General features: G+C 44.1%; 1 protein-coding gene across 1 annotated transcript in view; it reads left to right on the forward strand.

The window, feature by feature from the left end:
- The window catches only part of LOC147117712 (threonylcarbamoyladenosine tRNA methylthiotransferase-like), a 250,883-nt gene that overhangs the window by 19,071 nt on the left and 212,136 nt on the right, over positions 1 to 19,676 (forward strand). The gene's annotated exons all lie outside the window — the stretch shown is intronic.

A 19,676-nucleotide genomic window follows, 5' to 3' on the forward strand; every position in this document is an offset into this window, starting at 1 on the left:
GTTACAGGAGGAATGTTGGCCAGTACATGTTCCTCTGCAAATAATGCCAGAGGATCTTTATACCTAAATAGGCAAACGGGCAGACCCACCATTTAATGGTTCATCTGAAAGGCAGCACCTCCAAGAATACAGTACTTCAACAACAACAACAACTTGCATTTATATAGTGCCTTTAACATAGTAAAAGGTGCCAAGGTGCTTCACAGGGGCTTTATCAAACAACATTTGACACCGAGCCAAAAGGAGACCAAAAGCTTTTCAGAGAGGCAAAGGTAGACTTGAGGAAGAGTTCTTAGAGTGTATACGGGATGGTTCCTTGGAACAACATATTGTGGAACCAACCAGGGAGAAGACTATTTTAGATCTGGTAATGTGTAACGAGGCTGGATTAATTAATGATCCCAAAGTGAAGGATCCTCTTGGGAAGAGTGATCATAGCATGGTAGAATTTCAAATTCAGTTTGAGGGTGAGAAAGCTAGGTCTCAAACTAGTGTCCTGAACTTAAACAAAGGTAATTACAAAGGTAAGAAGGCAGACTTGGTTAAAGTGGACTGGGAAAATAGATTAAAGGGTAAGACTGTAGCAAAGCAGTGGCAAACATTTAAGGAGATATTTCATAACTCACATAAAGATGTATTCCAGTGAGAAAGAAAGACTCTTAAGAGAAGGATGAACCATCCGTGGCTAACTAAGGAAGTAAAGGAAGGTATCAAATTGAAAACAAAAGCATACAATGTTGTGAAGAATTGTGAAAGGCCAGAGGATTGGGAAATTTTTAAAAACCAGCCAAGGACGACTAAAAAAATGATAAAGGGAGAGAAGATAGCTCATGAGAGTAAGCTAGCAAGAAATATAAAAACAGACAGTAAGAGCTTCTACAGGTATATAAAAAGGAAGAGAGTAGCTAAAGTTAACGTTGGTCCCCTAGAGGATGAGTCTAGGGAATTAATAATGGGAAACAGGGAAATGGCGGAGACTTTGAACAAATATTTTGTATCGGTCTTCATGGTAAAAGACACTAAAAGAATCTCAATAATGGATAATCAAGGGGCTATTGGGGTGGGGGGGGGGGGTACTTAAAACAATCATTATCACTAGAGAGAAAGTACTAGGCAAACTAATGGGACTAAAGGTGGACAAGTCCCCTGGACCCGATGGCCTGCATTCTAGAGTCTTAAAAGAGGTGGCTGCAGAGATTAGTGGATGCATTGGTTGTAATCTACCAAAATTCCCTGGATTTTGGAGAGGTCCCAGCGGACTGGAAAACCGCAAATGTAACGCCCCTATTTAAGAAAGGAGGGAGACAGAAAGCAGACAACTATCGACCAGTTAGCCTAACATCTTTCATTGGGAAAATGCTGGAGTCCATCATTAAGGAAGTGATAGCAGGACATTTAGAAAATCATAATCTAGTCAAGCAGAGTCAGCATGGTTTTATGAAAGGGAAATCATGTTTGACAATTTTGCTGGAATTCTTTGAGGATGTAACGAGCAGGGTGGATAAAGGGGAACCAGTAGATGTCGTGTATTTGGATTTCCAGAAGGCATTCGATAAGGTGTCACATAAAAGGTTACTACACAACGTAAGAGCTCACGGGGTTGGGGGTAATATATTAGCATGGATAGAGGATTGGCTAACTAACAGAAAACAGAGAGTTGGGATAAATGGGTCATTTTCAGGTTGGCAAACTGTAACTAGTGGGGTGCTGCAGGGTCAATGCTGGGGCCTCAACTATTTACAATCTACATTAATGACTTGGATGAAAGGACTGAGTGTAATGTAGCCAAATTTGCTGCTGATACAAAGATAGGTGGGAAAGCAAATTGTGTGGAGAACGCAAAGAATCTCCAAAGGGATATAGATAGGCTAAGTGAGTGGGCAAAAATCTGGCAGATGGAGTTTAATGTGGGAAAATACAAGGTTATCCACTTTGGTAGGAAAAAGAAAAAAGAAAATTATTATTTAAATGGGGAGAGATTACAACCCATATATTATGGTTATATGTTTATGTAAATATATATATTATATACTTATATTACCATATATTTATCATATTACATTACTATTATTTCCAGTGGTAATTGAGACTTTTTTGTACTATTCATCATATCCTGCAACTTGGACTATACTTTTTGCTTATTTGCTTATTGTTTTTATTTATACTTGTTTTTATTTTTTTGCTTTTATATCATATGCTTGCATTCCATTGTACTAGTTACATATGGCAATAAAATGATCTTGAATCTTGAAAATGCTGAGGTACAGAGGGATTTGGGGGTCCTTGTACATGAATCACAACAAGTTAGCAAGTAATTAGGAAGGCAAATGGAATGTTGGCCTTTATTGCAAAGGGAATGGAGTATAAAAGTAGGGAAGTCCTGTTACAACTGTACAGGGCATTGGTGAGACCACACCTGGAGTACTGCGTACAGTTTTGATCTCCTTATTTAAGGAAGGATATACTTGCATTGGAGGCAGTTCAGAGAAGGTACATGAGGTTGATTCCGGAGATGAAGGGGTTGTCTTATGAAGAAAGGTTGAGCAGGTTGGAGTTTGGAGTTTAGAAGAATGGGAGGGGATCTTATTGAAACATATAAGATTCTGAAGGGGCTTGACAGGGTAGATGCAGAGAGGATGTTTCCCCTCGTGGGGGAATCTAGAACTAGGGGGCATAATTTCAGAATAAGGGGAAACCCTTTTAAATCGGAAATGAGGAGGAATTTCTTCTCTGAGGGTCGTGAATCTTTGGAATTCTATTCCCCAGAGAGCTGTGGAGGCTGGGTCATTGAATATATTTAAGGTGGAGAGAGACAGATTTTTGAACGATAAGGGAGTCAAAGGTTATGGGGATCAGGCAGGGAAGTGCAGTTGAGGCCAAGATCAGATCAGCCACGATCTTATTGAATGGTGGAGCAGGCTCGAGGGGCCAAATGACCTACTCCTGCTCCTATGTCTTATGTTCTTATGTTTTAAGTGTCAAAGGAGTAGAGCTGGAGAGGTTTACGGAGGGAATTCCAAATCTTAGGCCCTAGGCAGCTGAAGGCATGGCAGTCATTGGTGGGGCGAAGGAAGTCAGAGATACACAAGAGGTCAGAATTGGAGGAACGCAGAGTTCTTGGAGGGTTGTAGGGCTGGAAGAGGTTACAGAAATAGGGAGGGACGAGGCCACGAAGGGATTTGAACACAAGAAAGAGAATGTTCAATTTGAGCCATTGGTGCACCAGGAGCCAATGTAGGTCAGTGAGCACAGGGGTGATGGGTGAACAGAACTTGGTGCGAGCTAGGATACAGGCATAGAAACATAGAAGATAGGAGCAGGAGTAGGCCATTCGGCCCCTCGAGCCTGCTCCACCATTTAATGAGATCATGGCTGATCATCCAAATTCAGTACCCTGTCTCTGCTTTCTCCCCATATCCCTTGATCCCTTTAGCCTTAAGAAATATATCTAACTCCTTCTTGAATATATTTAATGAATTGACCTCAACTGCCTTCTGTGGTAGAGAATTCCACAGGCTCACCACACTCTTGGTGAAGAAATTCCCCCTCATCTCAGTCCTAAATGGCTTACCCCTTATCCTTAGCCTGTGACCCCTGGTTCTGGACTCTCCCGCCATTGGGAACATCCTTCCTGCATCTAGTCTGTCTAGTCCTGTTAGAATTTTATAAGTTTCAATGAGATCCCCTCTCATTCTTCTAAACTCTAGCGAATATAAGCCTAATCGACCCAATCTCTCTTCATACGTCATTCCTGCCATCCCAGGTATCAGTCTAGTGAATCTTCGCTGCACTCCCTCCATGGCAAGAGCATCCTTCCTCAGACAAGGTGACCAAAACTGCACACAATCCTCAAGGTGTGGTCTCACCAAGGCCCTGTACAACTGCAGCAAGACATCCTTGCTCCTGTACTCGAATCCTCTCGCTATGAAGGCCAACATACCATTTGCTGCCTTAACCGCCTGCTGCATCTGCATGCTTACCTTCAGCGACTGGTGCACAAGGGCACCCAGGTCTTGTTGCACTTCCCCTTTTCCTAATCTATTGCCGTTCAGATAATAATCTGCCTTCCTGTTTTTGCCACCAAAGTGGATAACTTCGCATTTATCCACATTATATTGTATCTGCCATGCATCTGCCCAATTACCCAACCTGTCCAAATCATACTGGAGTTTCTCTGCATCCTCCTCACAGCACACATGCCCATCCAGCTTTGTGTCACCTGCAAACTTGGAGATATTACATCTAGTTCCCTCGTCTAGATCGTTAATGTATATTGTGAATAGCTGGGGTCCTAGCACGAATCCCTGCGGCACCCCACTAGTCACTGGATGCCACTCGGAAAAAGACCCATTTATTCCAACTCTTTGCTTCCTGTCTGCCAACCAGTTCTCTATCCAAGTCAGTACATTACCCCCAATCCCATGTGCTTTAACTTTGCACACTCTGCGGGACCTTATCGAAAGGCAGCAGAGTTTTGGATGAGCTCAAGTTTATGGAGGGTGGAAGATGGGAAGTGTCAGCCTAGATTGTGTGTTGAAGTCCTCAGGTGGTGAAACATACAACTGTCTGACTTAGAAGTGGGAGTGCTACCAAATGAGACAAGTTGAAACTTCACTGGCCCACACATATTTGTTCAGGCATCTCAATTCATTTTTTGTATGTTTAGAATTGTACCCGTCAAATCTTCCATCAGTATTATACTTTTAAAATTACTTAAGAGAAGATCTGATTCCATACTGTAGCAGTATGCGCAAATTATCTTGATAATTTGATACTACAAAATAAATAAAGTGGCTGATCTAATTCACACCTACACCAACCATCTCTGAGCCACAAGTTTGCAATCTGTCTTTCCAAAACTGGCCTTGTTTAATGTGTGTAGGACTGGTCATTGGTCTGTAGCTAGCCTTGAGAATTATTGGACTGTGACACAGACAGTCAACGGCTCCAGTGATCTGAAATATTAAGAATTGTTGGTTCTAAAATCAACACAGACAACTCAGCTGCTGGTCAGCAGATTAAAGTCCATGATCTCAGCCACAGTCAGACTCTTAAAACTATGAAACCAGCTCCATTGTATACACAAGAGTTCAGCACCATGGCCCAGTATTTGCAGTTGTAATGACAGTGAAACTGTCAGCGTTCGCCATCATTACTGTGTAAAACTGATGGCAACTTCTGGCGTCCGCACATCCGTAAACGCAAAAATCCGGAAATTGCTGTCGGTGATACCCTGCTCCTCCACAGGATGCGTTGTTGCAGTCTTTGCAGATGGAAGCAGCACAGAATCAATGATTTGACATTAACTTCAACTTTTTATGCACTGTTCTCACTGTAAAAACCATTGAAAAAGTTAAGCCTTGTTGAATGAGGTGTAACTGAGTTTTTAATGACATATTAAGTCATAATTATTGCTGAACAACCTCTCTAGCCCTGAAAAACTAATTTTAGATGTGTGAAGTATCATTCCCTCATTCCTTCATAAAAATTCCATAGATTTTTTAAATAATTAAGTTTTTTTTAAAGTTTGTTTATGATATTTCAGTTTCTACCATAATCCTATGTGTATGTCCCAATCTTTGTTTCACTCTCTGTAAAATGATTAAAAAGTGAATGATAATCAGTGCTTTTTACTTCCTAGTTTGCCGTCTGTCAGAATTCTTCAATCTGATTGGTTGCTCAGCCTGCTTGACAACTTCACTGTTCCTGGATGCCAGAGATCTCCTGTAGATGGCACCAGAATGAAATTGACGAGGTAATAGGGGAAATCAATGCCACAGCGCCCGTTAAATCTTTGTGGGCAGCTTTCTTTGAGGTTAGCAGCGAGCACGGTCCCTTCACCGCTGACCGCAAAATTCAGGCACAATCAACTTTTGTGGATGTGGCAGGCACTACAAAAAAGCAATGATCTATAGGCATGAGATGTGTGTGTGTGTGTGCATGCTGTATCTATCAACAATAAAAATTTTCATTTTCAACAAATTTATCTGGGTCAGAACTATCAACCAACAGCCCACAAGTTAAATGTACCTTTTTTTACTGTCACTGAAGGCTTTTATTGGAACTATATGCATGGGAAAGAGTTCTCACTATTTTGCTCTCTGTTCCTCATTGTGGCAAGTGAGTAGCAGGTAGCCTCATCCAAGACATCTCCCAGTGATACTGAAACGACCAATAAGACTCGTGCAGCAATGGACAACTATCCTTCTGATTTTCCCGATAACCAGTGCGAATGTACCAGATCTTTCCTTATTCCTGCATGTAACTGTTAGTGAAATTGAGAATTCAGTAGTAGGGGGATTGAACCTGCATTCCACAACTCTTGAGGGTGTACACATTGGAACGTCAGTGTTCCAGGTGTTGGGAGACTGTTTGTTTATTTTCATTGCTAGATTAAATATACAAGACAGTTATAATAGACCTAATCTGCCACAAGGCAAGTTTATAATACGGTAAAACTGAACTCTTGATTACATAGAATTTCATGGAATTTACAGCACAGAAACAGGCCGCTTGGCCCAACAGCTCCATGCTGGTGTTTATGCTCCACAGGAGCTTCTTCCCACCTTACTTAATCTCACCCTATCAACATATCCTATTCTTTCCTCCCTCAAGTGCTTATATAGCTTCCCCTTGATGTGGCTACTTTAATTCTTTATTTATCAGTTAAAATATTCACATAGGGTAGTTTGTTGTATGTAATTTAAAATATAATTACTTGTTGACCCTTAAGTTGCTGCTGTCAGAGACTTTACTCAGTCAGTAGCTGAGCCATGCAGACCTGGAAAGTCTCGGGTCAGTCCACAATCTGTGCTGACTTAACTGATCTCAGGCAGGCAAACAGTTGGGGTGTTAGCATTAGGCCCAGTGCCTCAGGTTTTAGGAAAGGGGACATTGGTTAGGGTTCCTGCTTGTGATCACTATCCAGTGGCCCTGTCGGAAGGGCATGTGTATAGATGCCTTCAGCTGCCTAGGCCCTAAGCTTTGGAATTCCTTCCTTAAACCTCTTTGCCTCTTCTGGCCTCTGGTACATCTCCGATTTCCTTCATTCAACCATTGGCGGTCGTGCCTACATCTGTCTCGGCCCTAAGCTCTGGAATTCCCTCCCTAAACGTCTTTACCTCTCCTCCTTTAAGTCGCGCATTAAAACATACCTCTTTGACCAAGGTTTTGTTCACCTGTCCTAATCTCGCTTTATGTAGCTCTGTGTCAAATTTTGACTGATTATGTTCCTATGAAGTGCCTTGTGACGTTTTACTATGCTACAGGCACTATATAAATGCAAATCGGATGCACAGACCTCTGCGCCCAGTTCTTCAATCAAGCGAGATTCCACATGAAGCAATGGTGTCTCAATTTAGGGCCTCTAGCCTTAACTATTGTATTTCACTTTTGCAGCTAGTTTCGTTGCTGTGCAATGTAATTTACATTGCTTTAAGGTTCCACTTTTAACTGCAGCTTTAAAAGTTTTCCTGGATCATGAAAAGCCAATGAACATTCAATATGTGAGATTTGGTATTGGCTCTTTAGTATTCATAAGCTTATTTTAATTTTGTTTTAAGTGTGGCCCTAAAGAATAGATGTATATACTTGATCTGGTGCTTGAAATAATCAGGATAAACTTAAGAGCCATTTGTTTAAATTGCTTTTGTGGTTGGGGCTTGGCAGAAAGTAAAGAATAAATACATTGTGATTTCTCTCTCATGTTTTTCCCGTCCTCTCCTAAAGATGCTGACTGACTAACTCCTGCCGAGACTTGATTCCACACGTGCTACCCTCCAATACCTCTCCCAAGTTGCTGTTCTTCATGTGTGAGCCCAGACAGTGAGCGCCGACAGGCTAATCGAGCTTGGTTGACATCACAGCTGAACTCAATCCGATCCTCTCCCAAACACATACTTTTCAGCAGTGATAAGAAACTGCAATCCTGGCTGATTTTTCACCCTTGCTAATCTAGAGTCATCAAAGTCAATTGTAGTGCCCCACGACTACTCCAGATTTCAAGTCATTTTCAAGAACTTATCGTTGAGTTCCATTAAATAATGTATTATGGTAGCACAGCACATTATAGCGCCAACACATGGTGCAATTTGGATGTAAAATTATAAATGCAATCTTCATAACCCCATTTCCTGATTTCATCCACTTAGCTGTGTAGGAACATGGAGCAGAGACCACATGTTTTCTCACATTTCATCTAAATGCTGCCCCTAGGCGACAACATCCGAAAATACTACGTCAGGTTCAACATGTACACTGACGACACCCAGCTCTACCTCACCGTCACCTCTCTCGACCCCTCCACTGTCTCTAAATTGTCGATCTGCTTGTCCAACATTCAGTACAGGATGAGCAGGAATTTCCCCCAACTAAATATCGGGAAGACCGAAGCCATTGTCTTCGGTCCCCGCCCCTGTTCCTTAGCCACCGACTCCATCCCTCTCCCTAGCAACTGTCTGAAACTGAACCAGACTGTTCGCAACCTTGGTGTCGTATTTGACCCCGAAATGAGCTTCCGAACACATATCTTCGCCATCATTAACACCACCTGTTTCCACCTCCGTAACATCACCCGACTCTGCCCCTGCTTCAGCTCATCTGCTGCTGAAACCCTCATCCACGGCTTTGTTACCTCTAGACTTGACTATTCCAATGCTCTCCAGTCCGGCCTCCCATCTTCCACCCTCCATAAACTTAAGCACATCCAAAACTCTGGTGCTCGTATCCTAACTCGCACCAAGTCCCGTTCACCCATTACCCCTGTGTTCACTGACCTACATTGGCTCCCATTGCACGAATGGCTCAAATTTAAAATTCTCATCCTTATTTTTAAATCTCTCCATGGCCTCACCCCTCCCTATCTCTGTAAACTCCTACAACCCTCCAAGATATCTGCGCTCCGCCAATTCTGGACTCTTGCGCATCCCTGATTTTAATCGTTCCACCATTGGCAGCCGTGCCTTCAGCTGCTGAGGTCCAAAGCTCTGGAATTCCGTCCCTAAACCTGTCCGCCTCTCTACCTCTCTTTCTTCCTTTAAAGACGATCCATAAAACCTCCCTCCTTGACCAAGACTGCCCTAAAATCCGCTTATGTGGCTTGGTGTCAACTTTTGTTTGATAATGCTCCTATGAAGCGCCTAGGGACCTTTTATTACGTTTAAGGTGCTATATAAATGAAAGTTGTTGTTGTTGAATCACAAGGAGAGCCCACCTGGACTGCACGCTCAACTTTGAATGTCTGGTTTCAGACTGAAAAAGCTAGGGGCCTGGGAGAAAAGTTGTCCAGCCTCTTGACAAATTAAAGAATAGCAAAAATAAAAGAGACGAGGATTTGCACTCTCAGTGAAACAAAAAAAAGAGGAAAGTTAGCAATGCCATTTGAAAATAGTAGCTCTAGAAATCTATAAACTAATAATAGGAATGAACTGTGTGTGTCTATATAAGAGGTGCGGGGGCGGGGTGGGGGGGGCAGGAGGTTATCATGATTGATGGCTCCATTCTTCCTTTCTTCATTCCAGACCTTCTGAAATTAAGATTACGGAAATAACAGGATTTATGCACGGCTTAGTAAACTAGATTTTACTTGACTGTTTGCAGCTGTTAGTGAAGGGCTGTGACCTTTGTGAATATTTTAGTCCTATTTGTTTTTCTACTTTGAAAAGGTCATTTATTTTACTGGTTCTTCCATTGCAGCTTTTTATTTTATTGTCCTGTTTTGCAGAGAAAGCCTTGAGAAAAGTTTTGTGACTAGTACAAAGGAAATAAATTAGCAGTGAAAGAACAGGAAAACAAAAGTGCCTGTCCATTAAACCCTGCTGGGTTGTGGATTGGCAGGTCATAACATTAGGACTTCAGTAAAGGAGGAGTGAACAGATCTGGCATTTGGAGCCCAGATTTCCAGTCACTGCCCACCCTGTGCCCAGTGATCAGAACATGATATTTCATCCACTGGTTAACGAACGCAATCAGCAGCCTTGCTTTCCTGATACAGTTGGAAGGAAGGGAAAGGAAGTGCAGGCACCCAGCCCTAAGATTACTCTTTTCACCTGTATTGTTCAGATATGGCTGATGTCACCTGCATTGCTCAAGGGAATATGTTTCAGAATCTCTGTGCGTTGTTCTCCAAACTGGGCAGTTATAGTTCATGAAGCCACATAGCAATTGGCCCAATTTTAAAATTAGCTGTTGTTCAGAAATGTTGTAGTAAAAACAATGATATACATATTTTAAATCATTGTGCAAATGCTTATTTATGCACTAATAAACTGTGCCAATTAGAAAGTTGGGGAATAAGGGTCTAGTGTACAGTATTGACCATTAGTTTTTTTTAATTTGTTTTTTCTGGGATGTGGGCGTCACTGGCAAGGCCAGCATTTATTGCCCATCCCTAATTGCCCTGAGAAGGTGCCTCCTTGAACCGCTACAGTCCATGTGGTGAAGGTACTCCCACAGTGCTGAACACTGTGCAGTCATCAGCGAACATCCCCATTTCTGACCCTATGTTGGAGGGAAGGTCATTGATGAAGCAGCTGAAGATGGTTGGGCCTAGGACACTGCCCTGAGGAACTCCTGCAGCAATGTCCTGGGGCTGTGATGATTGACCTTCAACCACCACAACCACCTTCCTTTGTGCCAGGTATGACTCCAGCCAGTGGAGAGTTTTCCCCCTGATTCCCATTGACTTCAGTTTTACATGGGCTCCTTGATGCCACACTCAGTCAAATGCTGCCTTGATGTCAAGGGCAACCACTCTCACCTCACTTCTGGAATTCAGCTCCTTTGTCCACGTTTGGACCAAGGCTGTAATGAGGTCGGGAGCCGAGTGGTCTTGGCGGAGCCCAAATTGGGCATCTGTGAACAGGTTATTGGTGAGTAAGTGCCGCTTGATAGCACTGTTGATGACATCTTTCATCACTTTGCTGATGATTGAGAGTAGACTGATGGGGCAGTAATTGGCCGGGTTGGATTTGTCCTGCTTTTTGTGGACAGGACATACCTGGGCAGTTTTCCACATTGTCGGATAGATGCCAGTGTTGTAGCTGTACTGGAATAGCTTGGCTAGAGGCATGGCTAGTTCTCGAGCACAAGTCTTCAGCACGATAGCCGGGATGTTGTCGGGGCCCATAGCCTTTGCTGTATCCAGTACGTTCAGCCGTTTCTTAATATCACGTGGAGTGAATCGAATTGGCTGAAGACTGGCTTCTGTGATGGTGGGGACCTCAGGAGGAGGCCGATATGGATCATCCACTCGGCACTTCTGGCTGCAAACGCTTCAGCCTTGTCTTTTGCACTCGTGCTGAGCTCCACCATCATTGAGGATGGGGATAGTCATGGAGCCTCCTCCTCCCATTAGTTGTTTAATGGTTCACGACTGGATGTGGCAGGACTGCAGAGCTTTGATCTGATCCGTTGATTGTGGGATCGCTTAGCCCTGTCTATAACATGCTGCTTCTGTTTTTTTTAGCATCCATGTGGTCCTGTGTTGCAGCTTCCCCAGGTTTTTTAGGTACGCCTGGTGCTGCTCCTGTACACTCCTTATCAAACCAGGGTTGGTCCCCTGGCTTGATGGTAATGGTAGAGTGAGGGATGTGCTGGGCCATGAGGTTACAGATTGTGGTGGAATACAATTCTGCTGCTGCTGATGGTCCACAGCGCCTCATGGATGCCTAGTTTTGAGCTGCTAGATCTGTTCTGAATCTATTCCATTTAGCACCGTGGTAGTGTCACACAACACGATGGAGGGTGTCCTCAGTGTGAAGACAGGACTTCGTCTCCACAATGACTGTGCAGTGGTCACTGCTACCACTACTATCATGGACAGATGCATCTGTGACAGGTAGATTTTTCCCTCGTGTTGGTTCTTTCACCACCTGGCGCAGGCCCAGGCTGGCAGTTCCGTCTTTCAGGACTCGGCCAACTCAGTCAATAGTGGTGCTACCGAGCCACTCTTGGTGATGGTCTTTGAAGTCCCCCACCCAGAGTACATTCTGTGCCCTTGCTACTCTCAGTGCTTCTTCCAAGTGGGGTTCAACATGGAGGAGTACTGATTCATCAGCTGAGGAAGGGCAGTAATCAGCAGGAGGTTTCCTTGACTATGCTTGACCTGAAGCCATGAGACTTCATGGGGTCCGGAGTCAATATTGAGGACTCCCAGGACCACTCCTTCCCGACTGTACCGTCACCCCTGGTGGGTCTGTCCTGCCGGTGGGACAGGACATATCCAGGGATGGTAATGGAGGAGTTTGGGACATTGGCTGAAAGGTATGATTCAGTGAGTATGATTATGTCAGGCTGTTGCTTGACTAGTCTGTGGGACAGCTCTCCCAATTTTGGCACAAGTCTCCAGATGTTGGTGAGGAGGACTTTGCAGGGTCGACTGGGCTGGATGTGCCGATGCCGGTTTCATTCATTTTATTGTTTTTCATAGTGGTTTGTTACTATTTCAGAGGGCACTTAAGAGTCAACCACATTGTTGTGGGCCTGCAGGCACATATAGGCCAGACCAGGTAAGGACTGCAGATTCCCTTCCTTAAAGGACATTAGTGAGCCAGATAGGTTTTTTACAACAATCCGATAGTTTCATGGTACCATTACTGATGCTAGCTTTTTATTCCAGATTTACTTAATTAACTGAATTTAAATTCCCCAGCTGCCGTGGTGGGATTTGAACTCACATCTCCGGATCATTTGTCCAGGCCTCTGGATTACTAGCCCAGTGACATTACCACTACACTACCATTCCCTAGTTGTTAATTAAACACATTGCAGCTAGATAGAAGTGGTATAAAATTAAGAGTGGTGCATGTTGATTGTGTCATGCAACATATAAATGTATATATAGCATAACACAGCTGCTCAAAGGGTACGATAGTGTAGTGATTATGTTACTAGACTAGTAATCCAACGGCCTGGACTAATAATCCAGAAAATGTGAGTATGTAATACTATAACATATAGGGCTAGATTTTCAGTTGCTTGCGCCAGCAGTTAGCGCCTTAAGAGAAGTGATTTTCGGGCGCTATTCGTGTAGCGCCCGGGCGCAGCGCAGTTTGCGCCCCGCCCCAAATTAAGTTGCCCGTTAGCGCCGGCGCAAAGTTTAGCGGCCGCCCGGATGCGCGCGCAGAAAATGACGTCACATCCTCGTGCAACGCCCTTTGCCCGCCCCGAATCCAAACTTCAGTCGGACCGCCCCATTGTGCGGCTGGCGTCCAGAGCGTTTGTAAAATGGAACGCAACACACCCTGGGGAGCGCAAATTAAAGGGCACTCCTCCTGCACTATAAACGGCAGTCTGCATGTGTTGTGTGGAAGGATCCAGTGTGTTGTTGTGAACGGTGTATTCACCTTCACCACCACCACCACCTCCGAAAAAAACACATGCACCCTTCCCCTTTAAGAGCTCACTGGCACCAGAGTGTCTGCCGTGCGCTGCGCTCTGCACCGCCGGCTTAGCGCCTAAAGATAGTAGTGGAACGCCTCTTTTAGCGCTCCACCAACCTCTTAGGGCGAAGCCACTGAATTTCCGGCAACAGGGCGCTACTTTGGGGCGGGCGCTAACTTCGGGCGGGCGCTAAGGTTAGCGCCCCAAAACTGTCTATACTGAAAATCTAGCCCAAAATGTTTACTTATGGACTTTAATGGAGAAGAGAAGGGCAGACTAGCGATCCTTTTAGGGTCATGGGTTAAAGGTTGCCCCTCTGTGTAGTCACGTTGTTCTGGTGGCAAATACTCTTGGGATGGGGTTAAAGCATATTGTAGTAACAGAACAGAGGGAGCTTTCACCTGCACATGGCCTTGCTGTGCCTGATGCTGACTTTGGGTCTTAACACAAAATGCAGCGCACGTGTGTGTATGTGTACACGTGCCATTTTTGTTGCGAACGTAAATGTTTCATAATAGCTGTATTCTCTGATAAAAATAAAACGACTGTTTCTGAATTTTAATGACAGACTTCTGAGAGCTGTATAAAATAATGAAAGTGTGTTTCAAATGAGCTCATGTTGGCTGTGACATTTATTCTGACTAACTGCCAAAATTTGGAGTTATGACTCACTGGGCTTAATAGTTAATAGTTTTTCTCATCTACTGTTTAGTGGGGAGATTGTCACAAATTGATATTTGGGTTAGTGACAAACATCACATGATTCAGTATAGCATATGCAAATGAAAAACACATGTCTGAATTCTTTACTGGCTATATGAATGTGTGACTGTTCATCTATAATGGAACAAACACTAAATTGTAAACCATGAAATAGAAATATTTCTAAGAAGGTCCTTGTTCAAGGTAGTTACTCACTAAATCTGGCATTTGAATAATGGTTTAACATGCTGACTGAGACTGCTAGTGCACTAATTGTGATATAAAGTTGCATAGCTCAACTGTGTGAAGCAGTATGTGCAACTTTGTGATTTAATACCTCACACACAAGTTTGTTTTTAACTCGAAGGTAGTGCTGAAAGCATCAATTAACCCAAAGATGTTCCTGCCTTTTACCAGTCTTTTTAAATGAAAATGAGTCATGCAGATACAACAAAGGCTATGGGCCCCGACAACATCCCGGCTGTAGTGCTGAAGACTTGTGCTCCAGAACTAGCCGCGCCTCTAGCCAAACTGTTCCAGTACAGCTACAACACTGGCATCTACCCGACAATGTGGAAAACTGCCCAGGTATGTCCTGTCCAAAAAAAGCAGGACAAATCCAATCTAGCCAATTACCACCCCATCACCCTACTCTCAGATATCAGCAAAGTGATGGAAGGTATTGTTGACCGTGCTATTAAGCGGCACTTACTTACCAATAACCTGCTCACCAATGCTCAGTTTGGGTTCCGCGAGGGCCACTTGGCTCCAGACCTCATTATAGCCTTGCTCCAAACAAAAAGAGCTGAATTCCAGAGGTAAGGTGAGAGTGACTGCCCTTGACATCAAGGCAGCATTTGACCGAGTGTGGCATCAAGGAGCCCTAGTAAAATTGAAGTCAATGGGAATCAGGGAAAACTCTCCACTGGATGGAGTCATATCTAGTACAAAAGAAGATGGTTGTGGTGGTTGGGGGCCAATTATCTCAGCCCCAGGACATCACTGCAGGAGTTCCTCAGGGCAGTGTCCTCGCCCCAACCATCTTCAGCTGCTTCATCAAAGACCTTCCCTCCATCATAAGGTCAGAAGTGGGGATGTTCACTGATGATTGCACAGTGTTCAGTTCCATTCGCAACTCAGATAATGAAGCAGTCTGTGCCCGCATGCAGAAAGGCTTGGGCTGGTAAGTGGCAAGTAATATTTGCGCCACACAAGTGCCAGGCAATGACCATCTCCAAGAAGAGCGAGTCTAACCACCGCCACCTGACATTCAATGGGATTATCATCGCTGAATCCCCCACCATTAACATCCTGGGGTCACCATTGATCAGAAACTTAACTGGACCGGCCACATAAATACTGTGGCTGCAAGAGCAGGTCAGAAGCTGGGTATTCTGTGGTGAATAACGCACCTCCTGACTCCCCAAAGCCTTTCCACCATCTACAAGGCACAAGTCAGGAGTGTGATGGAATACTCTCCACTTGCCTGGATGAATGCAGTTTCAACAGCACTCAAGAAGCACGACACCATCCAGGACAAAGCTGCCCACTTGATTGCATCCCATCCACCACCTTAAACATTCACTCCCTCCACCACCAGTGCACCGTGGCTGCAGTGTGTACCATCTACAAGATGCACTGCAGCAACTTGCCAAGGCTTCTTTGACAGCACCCCCCAAACCCGCGGCCGCTACCATCTAGAAGGACAGGGGCAGCAGGCGCATGGGAACACAACCACTTCCAAGTTCCCCACCAAGTCAAACACCATCCTGACTTGGAAATATATCGCCGTTCCTAAATCGCCGCTGGGTCAAAATCCTGGAACTCCCTCTCTAACAGCACTGTGGGAGTACCTTCACCATGCGGACTGCAGCAGATCAAAAAGGCGGCTCACCACCACCTTCTCGAGGGCAATTAGGGATGGGCAATAAATGCTGGCCTTGCCAGCAACGCCCACATCCCATGAATGAATAGAAATAAAATTGAAGGCCACTGGTTCATAGTGACTGAATAAGTTAAATTATGTTTCTTAAATATTTGTCTAATTTTAATAAAATATCTATATGTGGTGAGTGAAGTTAGCTCAGTGGTTCTCAAACTGGGGTCCACGGACCACTGGGAGTCTGTAGAGACTTTCCAGGGGGTCCACGAAATAATGTGAATGGGACCGGTTGCTGCAATAGCACAGGTCGGGCACTTGTTGGCCGTTATTTTGATTTCCTTTGTCTACTCGAGTGCGCAGCCGAGAGCTCATGCACCAGGGAGTTCGATGTCAGGCAGTGGGGCCTGTTGCACTCGCACAGCGAGACACTGGTAAGCGATTGCTGGGTGGGCACTGGGGTGAGGCAGCTCTGGAAACGGACATGTAACCGGCTTAGCGGGCCTTGGACTGATTGAAAATCCCAAGAGAGGAGGCGAGAGGCCCCAGAAACACCAGGAATGTATTCGCAGGGCTGGGGCTGGTGCAAGGAAGGAGCCACCACGTCAGCCTTGTCAAAGGGCCTGGAATGATGATCAAGCACAGCTTCATTCATTGAGTATGGCTGCTGGGTCTTTGACTGAACCTGGACTAAAGTCGCAGTCCCAGTTACTGGCGGTGTCTCCATGCAGAAATGCCCCACACAAGGCAGCGTGTCAGCGATATTCCAGTGCAGACAGGCCACTAAACAGCAGAGGGGGAGTAAAAAACCCTGAAACACTCGGCAGCAGTGAGTAGGCAGGTGATAAGGGTTACACCTGTAACGGTGCCAGTGTTCCCAACAAGAGTCACCGAGCCTAATCCCAGTCCAGGAAGAGCAAGGAGGTGTCATGCGGTGAACAGGCATGTTGCTGAACCTGTAGGGTTACCTTTCAGCTGAAAGGAAGATAAAAGTTTTCACACCACCAACCACATCAATGTTCACTATATCGGACAGCCCTGGCAAAATTTCATGCAAGTCCCTTTAACAGGACATTGATGAGCTTTATATTCAGAAATGTAAATGTGCAAGGAGTTAATATAGTATTATAATTTAGATGGGGGTCCATGATGACTAATCCATTTGAAAGGGATCCTTTAACCAAAAAAGTTTGAGAACTACTGAGTTATATTACAGAGTTAACATAACAGTTTTTAACAAGTTAGGGACAAACAGTTTATCTGAGAGATGGTTGGACCATCCATGAAGATCCAATTTGGCCTTGTGCAGTAAGGAGACAAGTTGAAGTACAATCATTTCTTCAAGCTGCCCGTACTGAGATAGTGTATCCCCTTTGAGTTCTATATACTGTAAATAGAACTTTTCACAAACCAGAAAAACAAATCCAAGACAAAGCTGCCTCAGACTTTCCCCATTTTTTGTTCTATTTCAAAATGGGGCCAGCTTGGCAGATGGTTGTAGCAAAGAGGTAATTAGTGGCAGCAATTCACCCCTGTTTTCCCCCACACCCCCAACCCGAAATATATTCTCTCCTGCTGACTTAACTCATTACTGTTTTGACTCTGCTAGCTGTATGGTAAGAAAGAAGAACAAACAAACTTACATTTATATAACATCTTTCGCACCTGCACAACATTCCAAAAGGTTTCACAGCCATGAATTACTTTCTTGAAGTCTAATCACTGTTATGTAAGCAAATTCAGCAGCCAATTTGTGCACATTTTGTGATCATCTTCAAATAGTGCCACGGGATCTTTTTATGTCCAGCTGAGAGGGCAGAAAAAGGCCTTTATTTAACATCTCACTCAAAATATGACGCCTCCGATAATGCAGCACCTCCTCAATACTGCACTAAATTTTGTGCTCAAGTGTGGAGCAGGACTTGAACCCATGGCCTCTGATTCACGGGTGAGAGTACGACCACTGACGGTGGTACTCCTCTCCCACTCCACTGGCTGCATATACTTCTCTTCCATTCCACTGGCTGCAAAAACTCCTCTCCCCTTGCACTGGCTGCATGTACTCCTCTTCCATTCCACATTGACACATATTGGCCCAGAAATTCGGGTCGGGGGCTTCCCGCGGGTGCAAGCCCCGATCTGCACTTACCTACCGCGCCGGCCGTTGAGCTGTGGGCCCCCGTGTAATTCCGATCCTGGGCCTGCTCCAACTGCCGGCGCGCAGTGCTTGCGTATCCCAGCGACGCAGTTAGTTCGATGCATCCCCTGGGATCACGTGGGCCATGGGGAGCCAATCGGAGCAGGGAATGCTCCATTCATAAGTCTGACAGGAAGTGCTGTCAAGACTTATAAATACTACGGCCCCAAAACAGCACTAAATCTTCAAGTAAATTTTTTTTTAAATCACATTTTTTAAATAAACTATAAATTACATGAAATAACCACTTTAAACAATAATTTAAATTTTTGAAAAAAATAATTTTATTTTCTAACAGGGCTAAAAATAAACTTACCTTGCTTTAAAGTATTTAAAAATAATAAACCTGTGGAAAAAATGTTTTAATTTTAATTAATTCACCACTTACATTTCTAACTTCTGCAGGCTTACCCTCCCGGGAAAACCTGTATAAAAAAAAAAGCCGAAGTTCGGTGCGCAAGCGCAGCCCCTCCTGCGCACGCGTTCGACCTCTGAACCCCTTTGTTCAGAGGAACGGAAATGCCGGTTTCCCGCGCATGCGCAGTGCATGCAGGAAAACGGCACTTCCATTGGGCCTATGGGTGAGTACCCCGTGCGTACTCACCCGTGGAGACCCGAATTTCTGGGCCATTGTGACATTGCGTGTAGCTGTCCAGTTTGATATGTGTAGCATTTTCCAGTTCTGATGAAGGGTCCCAGACCTGAAACGTTAACTCTGTTTCTCTCTCCACGGATGCTGCCTGGCCTGCTGAGTTTTTCCAGCGTTTTCTGTTGTTATTTCAGATTTCCAGCATCCGCAGTATTTTGCTATTATATTGATATGTGTAGCGTTTGGCTCTGAAGCTTGCATTGAAGTTGTGCTGGAGCTCTAACTATCGCATCGGTTAGGTTGTTATGGTTACCACAAAATGAACATCTATGATGTTTTTTGGAAATAGTTTATGACTCCACCAGTTGGAACTATCAGTTGATTCATTTGATATTTTATCTAATTTTTTTAATACCTTAAAGTATTTAAAGGCAGCAAAATCTGAGCTCAAATGACTGTTAAAAACCATCTAAGCTTTGCATTTGTGATTAGCAACACTATCTGAATCTCACCATCATATTACTATCTTGTAATCAGTCCCACGTTTGTGGCCTCTATCTGTTGGCTGTGAATTTTTAAAAAACTGCAAAAACCACTAGAAGCTGCCATTTTCCCAATTTTTGTATTATCTTCAAACTCCAGCGGTGTATACGGCAGATCTTTTGTTCAAGTGAAATAAATTGATATATTACTGGAATTTTTCTGTGTTTCAATTTGACATCCATCATGAGCAACATGATGCCAGATTGTTTTGAAACCTCCACAAAGAGTGCATTCTGAGCTTTGTACACCATTATTGGAGGATTTGGGAAATACATTGTTCAATGTAAGCAATTGTGCATGAATCATTGGAAATCATACATAGAAATAATATACCAATTGTCTCTCTTATGTTATTCATTATTTGGATTGCTTCTAAATATTGGTCA

Source organism: Somniosus microcephalus, chromosome 5 (assembly GCF_052327205.1).
Source record: "Somniosus microcephalus isolate GS21.2 chromosome 5, FLI_Smic_1.0, whole genome shotgun sequence".
NCBI lineage: Eukaryota > Metazoa > Chordata > Chondrichthyes > Squaliformes > Somniosidae > Somniosus > Somniosus microcephalus.